We start from the raw sequence: 11,603 nt of genomic DNA, 5'->3' as shown, positions 1-11,603 counted from the left end.
ACTGTGGGTCAGGAGTCTAGAAACGGCTCAGCTGGGTTCTCTACTTCAGAGTCTTATGGCCCCTCAATCCAGGTATAGGCTAGTGCTGCTGTCTCCTTGGAGGTACCAGCTGGTGGCTTCTGAGCTACTTCTAAGCTAAGGTGGCTTTGTTGCCAGAATTCCAGTCCTTTGAAGGGCTGGGGGGCTGAGGGCCTCAGTTTCTTTCTGGGTGTTTGCCGGAAGCGTCCCTCACTCAGCTCCTAGGAACCGCCTGCCATTTGTCACGTGGGCTTCCTTAACTGGCCTACGTACTTCATCAAACGAGCAAGGGTCCTTGTAGGACATGGCCACCTGTGTACATATGTGTGTGTACACGTACCTGTGATCACCACACGCTCACGGGCATCCTCTGACCTTGGCTGTATTCTGCCGGTCTAGAAGCAGGTCAAGCTCCCACCCACCTCCAGGGGAGGGGATCATGCAAAGACGTGAGCCTCAGGAAGCAAGGGCCACAGGCGCTGCAGTAACAGTTGGTCTACCCCAATCCTTATGACACTCGTACTAGCCTCCCGTGGGCTAAAAGCCGGTCCCATATTCACCACGGTGCACAGGAACCCAGGGATATAGTTTCTTAACTGTTCAGCTACGTGCCCCTTTCAAAGCCGGGGTTCCATTACCAACAAGGTGGATATTGGCAGCTACAAGTCATTTTTGTAAAATTCGAGTTGGTTGATATCTAGTGTAGCCTTGGCTTCAGGAGTAGGACCCAGCGATTCGTCTCTTACGCACGACACCCAGTGCTCATCCCATCGCGTGCCCTCCTTCACGCCCCTCACCCCTCTAGCCCGTCGCCCCCCTCCCCTCCAGCAACCCTCAGTTTGTTCTCTATATTTAAGAGTCTCTAATAGTTTGCCTCCCTCTCAGTTTTCATCTCATTGTGCCTTCCCTTCCCCTATGTTTATCTGTCGAGTTTCTCAAATTCCACATATGATGATATCTGTCTTTCTCTGACTTATTTCACTTGGCTATAACACACTCTAGTTCCATCCATGTTGCTGCAAATGACAAGATCTCATTCTTTTCATCACGGAGTAGTATTTCTTTGTGTATATATACCGCATCTTTATCCATTGATCAGTCAACGGACATGTGGGCCCTTTCCATATTTGGCTATTGTTGATAACGCTGCTATAAACATTGGGGGTGCAGGTGCCCCTCCGAATCAGCCTTTTTGTATCCTTTGGGAGGATTACTAGTAGTGCAATTGCTGGGTCATGGGGTAATTCTATGTTTAATTTTTCGAGTAACCTCCACGCTGTTTTCCAGAGTGGCTGCACCAGTTTGCATTCCGGCCAACAGCGCAACACGGTTCCTCTTTCCCCGCCTCCTCGCCAACATCTGTTGTTCATGTGAGCCATTCTGACAGGTGTGAGGTGGTATCTCATTGTGGTTTTGATTTGTATTTCCCCGATGATGAGCGATGTTGAGCATCTTCTCATGTGTCTGTTAGCTATCTGGACATCTTTTTGGGAAGAGTGTTTATTCATATCTTTTGCCCATTTCTTCACTATTTATTTCATGATTATTTGCTTTTTGGGGTGTTGATTTGGATACGTTCTTTACATATTTTGGATACTAACCCTTTATCTGGTATGTCATTTGCAAATATCTTCTCCCATCCCATGGGTCGCCTTTTAGTTTTGCTGATTGTTTCCTCTGCTGTGCAGCAGCTTTTTATCTTGATGAGGTCCCAATCATTCATTTTTGCTTTTATTTCCCTTGCCCCTGCTAGAAGTCACTTCCATTACTCGTAGGAGAAAATGTGGAAGACGTTGTTGATGACAGAGACATTTTCTCCTTTCCTTCTCTTTCTGCTTTCCTATGCTTTGTCCTCATCATATCAATTTTAAGAAGAAAGAAAAAACGAAAATCGATCAGTATGAGGTTCCATGTTCTCGAGAAGTTTTCTGGTGGACTTTGCCATGCGTTTCTGGCTTCCTTCCCATTCTGCCTTCTTCTTTTTTTTTTTAGTTTTATTGTTTACACCCTATCATGAAACTCCCACTTCTTGAGTCAGTAGGAGGGGTGGAATCCTAAGGAAATAATTTGGGGTGTACCAATAGCTCCAGGCACAAGGAGAGTCACCAGAGTGTTTGCTAGAATACAAATATTTGATACAACCTTGATGACCAGCTATTACATGCTGAGTGGACGTGATAACAGCAAACCACATGCTGGGCCAAGAGCAGTCATAAAAGTCATGTTTGCAGATGTTTGTTTAAGGAGGGGAAAAGAAAGGCTCGGGATATGTTAGGTTTAAAAAAAGCCAGATAGGATAACTATATATATATATATATATATATATATATATAACTATATATATATATATATATATATATAAAACTATGACTTCAATCATCTAAAAATTGCATGTAATAAAAAATAATCTGCAAAAATCAATTACAAAAATGTTAACAATATTTATCTCTGGGTAAGGGGACTTCAGGTGTCATTCATTTCCTTCGTTCCACATTTCTGTATTTTTCCAGACCTTTATGGAGTAGGAAAGTATTGCTTATGAAGTCATAAAGAGGGAAGAGAAATACATATATTCATTCCCCTGGCAGAAAACACAGTTTCACCCAGTCACAATTGCATGGGAGGGCGTGGCTGGTCTTGTGGTTCCCTCGGCCGTGCTGAAAGTGAGCATTCCTTCTAGAAGACCGTCAACAGTGGAGGGGGTGGGACTCTGGGCCCGTGAGACCAGGGTTTATCTCCCACCGCCCCCGCAATGGTCAGAAGCAGAAGAGGTGGCCTGGGGTCGGAGCAGGGTCATATGAGTCCAGCAGAGTCCGCGGGGGTTCGTCCGGTGCCAACGACATCCCAGGGAAAGCCACCATGCCCCTGCCTGTGTGCACCCACTTTCTCTCGGTGGCTGATTGCTTCTTTCCCCAGGACCCACGATACCCCTGAGCAGGAGCAGACTCAGCCCGTGCATGGGAGAGGCCGGAGCAATCGAGGACTTCTAGGGGCCCCCGTAAACAATGGCAGATGGAGGCTGGTGGCTGATGTCCAGCTCCCCCGCCCCTCCGTGCCACGGTGCTGAGTTGATCTCTGCAGTCTGTCGGGAACCCCAGTCGGAGCGAGCCCCGGGTGCCCATCGTGGTAGACTGCTCGTGCGTGTACCTGACATCCGTCTCTTTCTTCCCTGCCTCACGTTCCCAGTCCCTGTGATCATTTCCCAAATAAAGTCCCTGCACGTAAATCCTTATGCCATAATCTGGTTCTGGGAAACTCAATCTAAGACTTGGCATCTCTCACCGGCTCTGCTCTGGAATTTTGACATCTCCTTCTCCGCATACGTCTTACCCCCAGGGGCCCATCCCAGGCAACCATCTTGTCCCAGACACTCTTTTCCCACGTCTCTGGTCTGGCCTGCCCTCGTGTCTCTGGCTCCCAACATTACTGTCCCACTTCCCCCATGGCCCTGATCTTTGTGTGAACACCTACCTGTGCTTTCTTCGCTGGTTTTGGAAAATAGGCGGCCATTATACCTGGCTTCTCTTCAGCCATTTCCCTGATTCCTCGGGCATTCTCACAGTGGGTAAGCAGCCCTCCGATGCTGCCCTCATTCAAGACAGCCAACAATCGCCTTGGAGTGCTCCACAGCACAGTGGCCATCTTGCTAACAGTGACCACAAAGGCAACAATAACAACGATGGTTATGGTTATTTCCTGAGCTTCTAACGGTTTCCCATCTCACTCAAAGGAAAACCCAAAACCCAGTGGCTACAGAGTCATGTGTGATGGGCTTTCTTTTCCTTCTGATCCTATCTAGTTTTCTCTTTCCTGGCCTTAGCAGTGAAACATAAGGTGAAACAGGGGACAGAGAAATAAGGAAGGCACACAGAAGACAGCTAATGTATCATACTTAGCGTTTCTGAGACAGAAAATGTAAAAATGGGAGAAAGATTATTCACACGTGTATTAGAAAAATTTTCCTAAAATAAATGTGCAGACTGAATGGGCAAAGTGTCCCATCCCACACCCCAATGCCCACAAAGCCTGCGAGATAATCCACACCAAGATATAGTTCCCGAACTTTCATGCTAAGGAAAGGAGCTTGGAGACGTTCAGGTAGAAAAAGCAATTAAGTGTAAGAGCGGACAGAGCCAGGCAAACTCTTCATTTTTCTCCAGCCGTTTTCATTGCTAGAAACAATGGCAATGACATTTTGAAGGAAGGAAGTAGGGCCCAAACATGTCAATTCCAGCCAAGTTGACTTTCAGATATGAAGGCAATAGGCAGACATTTGCAGCCAAACAAGAAATTAGGAACCAGAGTGTCCATGAGCTTTCCGTGGGGAAAGAAGATGAGAACAAGAGAAAATCCGGCTGATAGGAGTTCCTGTCATCCGAGTGATAAATCCAGACACAGGACACTGAGCTGGAACAGCATCTAGGAACAGACTGATGATGAACATGGACTCCATTTAAATGTCAAAGTGATTCAAAACACAGGCACAAATGATGGTTGTGAAACAGAATGCAAGTTGTATCAAACTTACTATTGAAAACATCAGTACTAACAAGTGTAATCGTCGGATGGTGGAAATGGAGGAACATGAAGGACATATGTAAGGACACAGACTTCCTTTTCATCATTATTCATTTATTCGACAAACACTAGATGAGCACTTACTATGTGTCAGATCCTGGTCTAGTTTCTAGAGAAAACGCGGAAAAAGTCAAAATTCCTGTCCTTGTGCCCCTGACGTTATGTTGACCACTGGAACACTAATTCTGACTCCTTGCTGAGTTTGGGATCTTGGGTCTTGTTCCAGATCCCATGAGGAGTTTCAGAACCCACAAGGCTTGTTCATGCTTTTAACTGTCCTCTCTGCCTGGGAGGCTTCTTCTCTTTTGCTTTGTTGACACCTACTCAACTTTAAATACTCAGTTTAAGCATTGCCTCTTGCAGGAAGTCTTCCTTGATCTCTCACTCTGGCTGGATTAGGCATCCTTCTAATATGCCTCCTTCAGTCACAACTCCTTCCGTTTGAGAACTTCTCAAAGCTGAGCTATTCAAGGCAGAGACTATGTGTTTTAGGTCTTTGCATTTTGAGCATGGTGCCAGGGCAAGAAAATAGGTACTAAATAAGTTACATAGATAGATGGATGGATAAATAATTGGATGGATGAAAGAATGGATGGATGGATGGATGGATGGGAAGATGGATGGATGGATGGATGGATGGATGGTTGGATGGACAGATGGATGGACAGATGGATGGATAGATGGATGGATGGGCAGATGGATGGATGGATGGACGGACAGATGGACGAACAGATGGATGGACAGATGGATGGATGGGCAGATGGATGGACGGATGGATGGATGGATGGATGGATGGATGGATAGATGGATGGACAGATGGATGGATGGATGGATGGGCAGATGGATGGACGGATGGACGGACAGTTGGATGGATGGACAAATGGATGGATGGATGGATGGATGGATGGGCAGATGGATGGATGGATGGACAGATGGATGGATGGATGGATGGATGGACAGATGGACGGATGGATGGACAGATGGATGGATAGATGGATGGATGGACAGATGGATGGATGGATGGACAGATGTATGGACACATGGATGGATAGATGGATGGATGGATGGATGGATGGATGGATGGACAGATGGATGGATGGACAAATGGATGGATGGATGGACTGAAGAGTGAATAGTTAGTTGAATGTATGGATAAGTGAATGGATGGAAGGATGGTGGTGTGTAAGCTGGTCCCCTTGTGTGTTATCACCCACTCCCAGTCCACACCCCATCTTATTATTGCAAACTAGAAGCCTAACCATATCCCATGCTCTTAATCTGTCATCTTCTCTCCATGGCCTACTCAATAAAATCCAAGCTCTTCACTGTGACGTGTATGTCCTCTGTGATCGAGGGTCTTTCTTCTTCTCTAGGCTACTGTCTCAGAGATGCTTCAGCCTCTGACCCAACCGAGATTGGATCTAAGTGTCTACGTGCTCTAAGCTGGAATTAGAGCAAACCCCTTGACGTGGCCTCTTCTTCGCTTTATGCCTTTGCTTGTCCTGCTTCCTCTATGTGAGATTTCTTTCTCCCCCAGATATATTCCTCCTCATCCGGTCCTCCATTCTCTGTGTAACGTTAGATCTTTACCCCTTAAACTCTTTGGTTTGGTTATTGGTTTACTTACTTGCTACTGGCACCAGCCCGTGAGTGCCTTGAGAAAATAGTCCTAAATCTTATTCAGAGCAGAAGAAGATTCGACACCTGACAAAGAACAGGTACTCAAGAAATATGTGGGAAAATAAAATCTTGTGATGGGCAGAATGATGACCCCTAAAGATGTCCATATCTTAATCCCCGCAGCCTATGAGTATGTGACTTTACTTGGCAAAAGGGACTTTGCAGATGCAATTAAGGACGTTAAGATAAAGAGATTATCCTGGATTATCTGGGTAGGACCAAGGTAATTACAAGGGTCCTTAAAACATGGAAGAGGGAGGCCCCGGAGTCAGAAACGGTGATGATGGTAGCAGAGGTCAGAGGGCTGTGGTTCCTGGCTCTGAAGAAGGAGGAGAAGCCACCAGCAGCTTCTGGAAGGAATGTAGCTTTGCCAACACCTTGGTTTTAGTCCATCGAGTCCCATTTAGGACTTTTGACCCCCAGGACTGTAAAATCCTAAGCGTTAAGGTGCTAACCTCCTGGTGGTTTGTTACAGCGGGAAAAGGGCACCAATGTAAGAGTAACGGCTGCTTCTTTGCTCCCCCTCTGTCTCCGCTGTGCCTGACACACCGTGTCTGTTGTCTCATTTAGCACCAAAGGTCTGAGAGGAGTGTGAAGTGACTGTCACGTGGGTAGTAAGTGGCAGGTGGGGATTGCAACCCCGGCAGTCTGGCTCCAGAGCCCCAGCCCGTAGCTGCTCCCCTGGATGAAAGGGCACAAGGGACCTTCATCTCTGTGACCCAGAGATGCCCTGATCGACCGTTCCAGGGTTAATTCTCAGGGAGAATCTAAAATAATCCTAGTTCCTTCCTAATCCAGACCCCAGAGGCAGGAAACTCTTTCCTGTCCTTCACTTTACTACTTATTCTTTTTTTTTTTTAATGTTTTGTTTTATTTTTGAGCGGGGGAGGGACAGAGAGAGAGAGGGAGACACAGACTCCGAAGCAGGCTCCAGGCTCCGAGCTGTCAGCACAGAGCCCGATGTGGGACTCGAACCCACAAACTGGGAGATCAGGACCTGAGCTGAAGTCGGACGCTTAACCAACTGAGCCCCCCAGGCGCCCCCAGTCCTTCACTTCTTAGCTTCTCTTTCTCTTCTTCCCAAGGAGGAAGCTGGCCGCCTGTCCGTGCTGGGAGCCAAGTGAGCCGGGAGAGAGGCTGGGCTCGCCAGGTGCGCGGTGGCTTTTCCCAGAAGTCTTCCCGCTGTGCCAGGAGCAGCGATGGTTCTGCTGCTCCGATCAGCCTCCGTGAGGGTGGGCAGCCCACGGGCCTCGGGGCAGGAGGACCGTCCAGGAGCCCAAGCCGATACCCTCTCCCGAGCCTGTGCTGGAGACTTGCGTCCTCGGCTCCCGGGAGGAAGCGTGAAGGGCTCACGAATAGATGGAAAATGTGGTCCCCCCCTCCCCCAGCCACCAGTAAAACACACATCAGTTACCCACCAAGTCCGTGAAGTTAAAAACGCCAGTACTTACTGCCCTGGAACCAATTTTCTAGAAACGAATTTAGTATTGATTTATTATATTTTACTTTTTATGTATTTATTATGGAATAGTTATATTCTACTTTGAAAACTTCTTGCTCTGACCTGCTAAATCCACGTCTAGGGAGTCATAATAAAAAGGAAAAGCGAAACCAAGACTGGCATCTGGGTAACAATTTAGGAAGAAGAAACATCATAGCAGGGGGGTTGATAAGAGTAAACAAAGGAACGTGGGGCGCCCACATGGCTCAGCTGGTTAAGCATCCAACCCTTGACTTCGGCTCAGGTCATGATCTCACGGTCCGTGTTGGCCTCTGTGCTGCATGGAACCTGCTTGGAATTCTCTCTCTCCTTCTCTATCTCGCCCCCTCCACCCTCCGCCTCCCCGCTTGCACTCTCACTCTCTCTCTCTCTCTCAAAATAAATAAATAAACTTAAAAAAAAAAAAAGAATAAACAAAGGAACAATAGAAATGTCAAAAACTTTTTTAAAAAAAGAATAAACAAAGGCACAATAGAAACGTCAAAACTTAGGGGATCGGTTACATAAATCTTGGCAATCTCGTGACAGTATGCTAAATAATGACGATCTTTATAGGATTTTAATAAGCATGAGAATTTCTTCTGATAGAGGATTATGTGGAGATAAAATACAATGAGGGTACACATGCCTGCACATTTAAAAAATTTTTTAATGTTTATTCTTGAGAGAGAGAGAGAGAGAAAGCATGAGCATTGGAGGGGCAGACAGAGAGGGAGACGCAGAATCGGAAGCAGGCTCCAGGCTCCGAGCTGTCAGCACAGAGCCCGACGCGGGGCTTGAACCCACAAACCTCGAGGTCATGACCTGAGCCGAAGTCGGACACCTGACCGACTGAGCCACCCAGGTGCCTCCTCCCCACACATATTTTTAAAAGACTGCACCAGACTGACAAGCGTGGTTATGTCTACGGCTGGGTTATGGTTTTTCTTTTCTTTCTTCAAAATATCTGTGTTTTCCAAGTTATGCTACTTTTAAATCAGGGAAAACGGGCGTTATTTACTTAACCCACATCAGAGATGCACTGTCTCGTTCCTTCACGACACCCACCAAATGCTGACTACGTGGTGAGCACGGTCAAGTCAGGAGCCAGACAGATGGGAAGTCTTGGTGCAAACCCCTTCGGGGAGCCCTTGGGGTTTTGGAACAGGCACAGCAGCAGGCCCGAGGACACAGAACCTTCCGTGAATATCTTCTCTGATAAAAAGAAACAGGTCTGCCCACGAGCTCTGCCAACAGCGGCCCATTAAGCAGCCGGCCCTGGAGTGCCTCAGCTGACCTCTCCTTGGAATGGGCCTCAGACGTGCCTTCCCGGGAAGGACTCCGGGCTTCCCAGGTGGGCATTTATATTTTTGGAAATGAGACCAATCAACAACAGGCAAGAGCATCTTCTGCCTCCACTTTTCAGGGGCCTGGGCCCGACGTTCCGAAACCCAGATCCGATCTCACAGCGTGCTGTCACAGACCCCTCCCTCGCCTTCCCCGGGCAGCCCTGGGCTTCCCAGCACCGGCCTCTCTTTCCCTCCTCCTTCCTGCAGTGTAGACAGATCCCTTTGCCTGAAAGGCCTGGCCCTGGCGACCGGAGGTTGAGAGCAGAGTGTACGAGCCAGAGATCTAAGCCGGATTCTGGCTTCACCACTTGCTGTACGAACTTGAGCAAATGACTAACCCTCTGAAAGCTCGGTTTCCTCATCTGAAAAATGGGCACAATACAGTACTTGTTTCAAAGAAAGGAATTTGTGAGAGTTCATCCATCAGGGTGTTTCCCGAGTTCTTACCAGGTGGGGGGCCCTGACCCAGAGGGGTATGCCGGGAAACCACAAAATGAAGCGCCCTGATTCATGGCCCTTGCCAGTTTCCGTGGGATGAATACTCCCGCCATTATGGATGCCAAGCTACCAACAGTTTAGCTGGTTGGCAAGACACCCGCCTGTTTCACAAGTGACTTTCCGGATCTTGTGAGCGTCCTCACATTGTCTGTCCCAAGAGGACAGACTTGGTCCCTGGTCTTCATGGGCTCAGGGTGCCATGGGAAGAAACCAAGAGCTATTTGTATACTTATTGAATAGACACCTGTCCTACCTCTAGACTCATGGCTTTGTCATGACAAGAGCAACTATTTAGAGAAAATTTTTCCTTGCCGTGTTATCCCCGGTCCTGGCGGGATACGTACTAATAACTAAATACCCTACTAACGTGTGTTAGGCCAATGAATAAACGTCTTCAATAAAGAACAACACGTTTGAAAAGGAGCTAAATGAAGAGCTGGAGGGCAATAGGGAACCAGTCTTTCCAGAGGCGGACTCTCTGGGGAGGGATGTTCTGTGAACATCTGGGCGGAAGGCTAACACGTTAGAATTGGCTTGTGTGAGGTCACAGGTCTGTTTTAGGCAAAGCCCTGGTTACAAAGACCTGGCTGGGTCCATGGCTATCGCCTTGGGGAAACCTCCACCCCTTCGGTGATTCGGTGTCCCAATCTGTAGCTGAAAGGCCCGATAGTGTCTGTGCCTCCTTCCAGCCCTAACGTGTTGTGATGATTATATCAACTGACACTCGAAATGTCTTTGATGTCTCCAAACCCTCTGGGCCTCAAGAACAAGCCGTACCTTGCACATGGCCACAAAGGAGCCTCTGCCGAGAAGACAGGGCCTAGACCCCCGTGTCCTAGCAGAAGACAGGCTTGAGGAATAAGGGTGTCCTCTTGACCCCATCGCCTCCCTTACTTTCTCCCCATCGCTCCCCAGCTCCCCCGTGGCCGGCCTTCCTGGAGCACACTGCCTGCTCTGTGTGGCTCATGAGGGTCTCAAGCCGCCGAGCATGCCCACATGTGCCAATCTTTTCTTACGACCCCGTGGGCAGGAGTCCAGTCTCTGCTGGAAAACATCTAGCCACGGGGACCTCCCTACCTTGCAGGTTGAGGCTTTCCGTTGGCAGGGGGCTGGATGGCAGAGAAGGGAGCCAACCTCTACTGAGCACTTTCCGTGTGCTTAGCCACACGGACGCAGCTCTCTAGAAACCATCGCCTTGTAATCCTCCCGACTTGGGGAGGCCTGGCTGATGAGTCTCTTTTTAGGCATGAGGACGCTGATGCTCTGGGACACTGAGCCACTTGCTGGAGGACACGCAGCTGGGACGCCCAAGCTACGCCTCACGCTGCTTGGTGCCCCTGACATGCACACAGCCCCTGTGCCATGAGCACCCTAACTGTGCCCCCTCCCATCCCGGCACGCACACAACTCCTAGAACCCCCAGGAACGTCTCTGGGCAGCCTGAAGACAAACTCACACTTTTGTTGTCCGGGGACCAAGGAGACGGGAATCTCCCGTCTCCTGGGTACTCGTGAGGCCCCCCCAGATTCTCTCAGCTCTTTCCACTGCATCACATTCCCCTCGGCACAGGCTGTAGAGTTAATGGTTAATAAACATTTGTTGAACAGACAAAGCAGGTCCCTTGCAGACGCAGATACGGAGGCTCCGAGAGGCCGGGTGACCCACAGCCGGTAAGGGGAGCTGGACCCTGAACCCAAGGCCAGCCCGCTCAGGGCTCAGGCCCATCCCCAGGGTTGGGGGGGGGGGCACATGTTCTCAACCGTGTCGGATTTGTCCCCAGTCCAAAGTCCCTGGGGAGGTTGGGGCCAATCAGCTGTGTTTGGAGAAGGCAGGTGTGGAGACCTCAGGACCCTGGTTACTCATTACATTTTATTAAATGCTGATAGTGCAAAACTATCATAAATAGGCCAAGGAGTGCTAAGTCACCAGAAGGCCAGGCCGGACAAACATGAGCCTTACTGATTAACCAGGCCCGCCAGCTGCTCAGCAGCCTTGGGGAG

At 48.8% G+C, this 11,603-nt stretch overlaps 1 long non-coding RNA gene across 1 annotated transcript; it reads left to right on the top strand.

The window, feature by feature from the left end:
* Window positions 1-2,436: 2,436 nt before the first annotated feature.
* LOC113600558 (uncharacterized) lies at window positions 2,437-3,258 on the top strand. Its single transcript, XR_003421554.2, has 2 exons — window positions 2,437-2,681; window positions 2,935-3,258. It is a non-coding gene; the product is annotated as an uncharacterized LOC113600558 (long non-coding RNA).
* Window positions 3,259-11,603: the final 8,345 nt, after the last annotated feature.

The sequence above is a fragment of the Acinonyx jubatus genome, chromosome F2, assembly GCF_027475565.1.
Source record: "Acinonyx jubatus isolate Ajub_Pintada_27869175 chromosome F2, VMU_Ajub_asm_v1.0, whole genome shotgun sequence".
In the NCBI taxonomy this organism is placed as follows: Eukaryota; Metazoa; Chordata; class Mammalia; order Carnivora; family Felidae; genus Acinonyx; species Acinonyx jubatus.
This window is presented reverse-complemented; position numbering and strand designations above follow the sequence as displayed.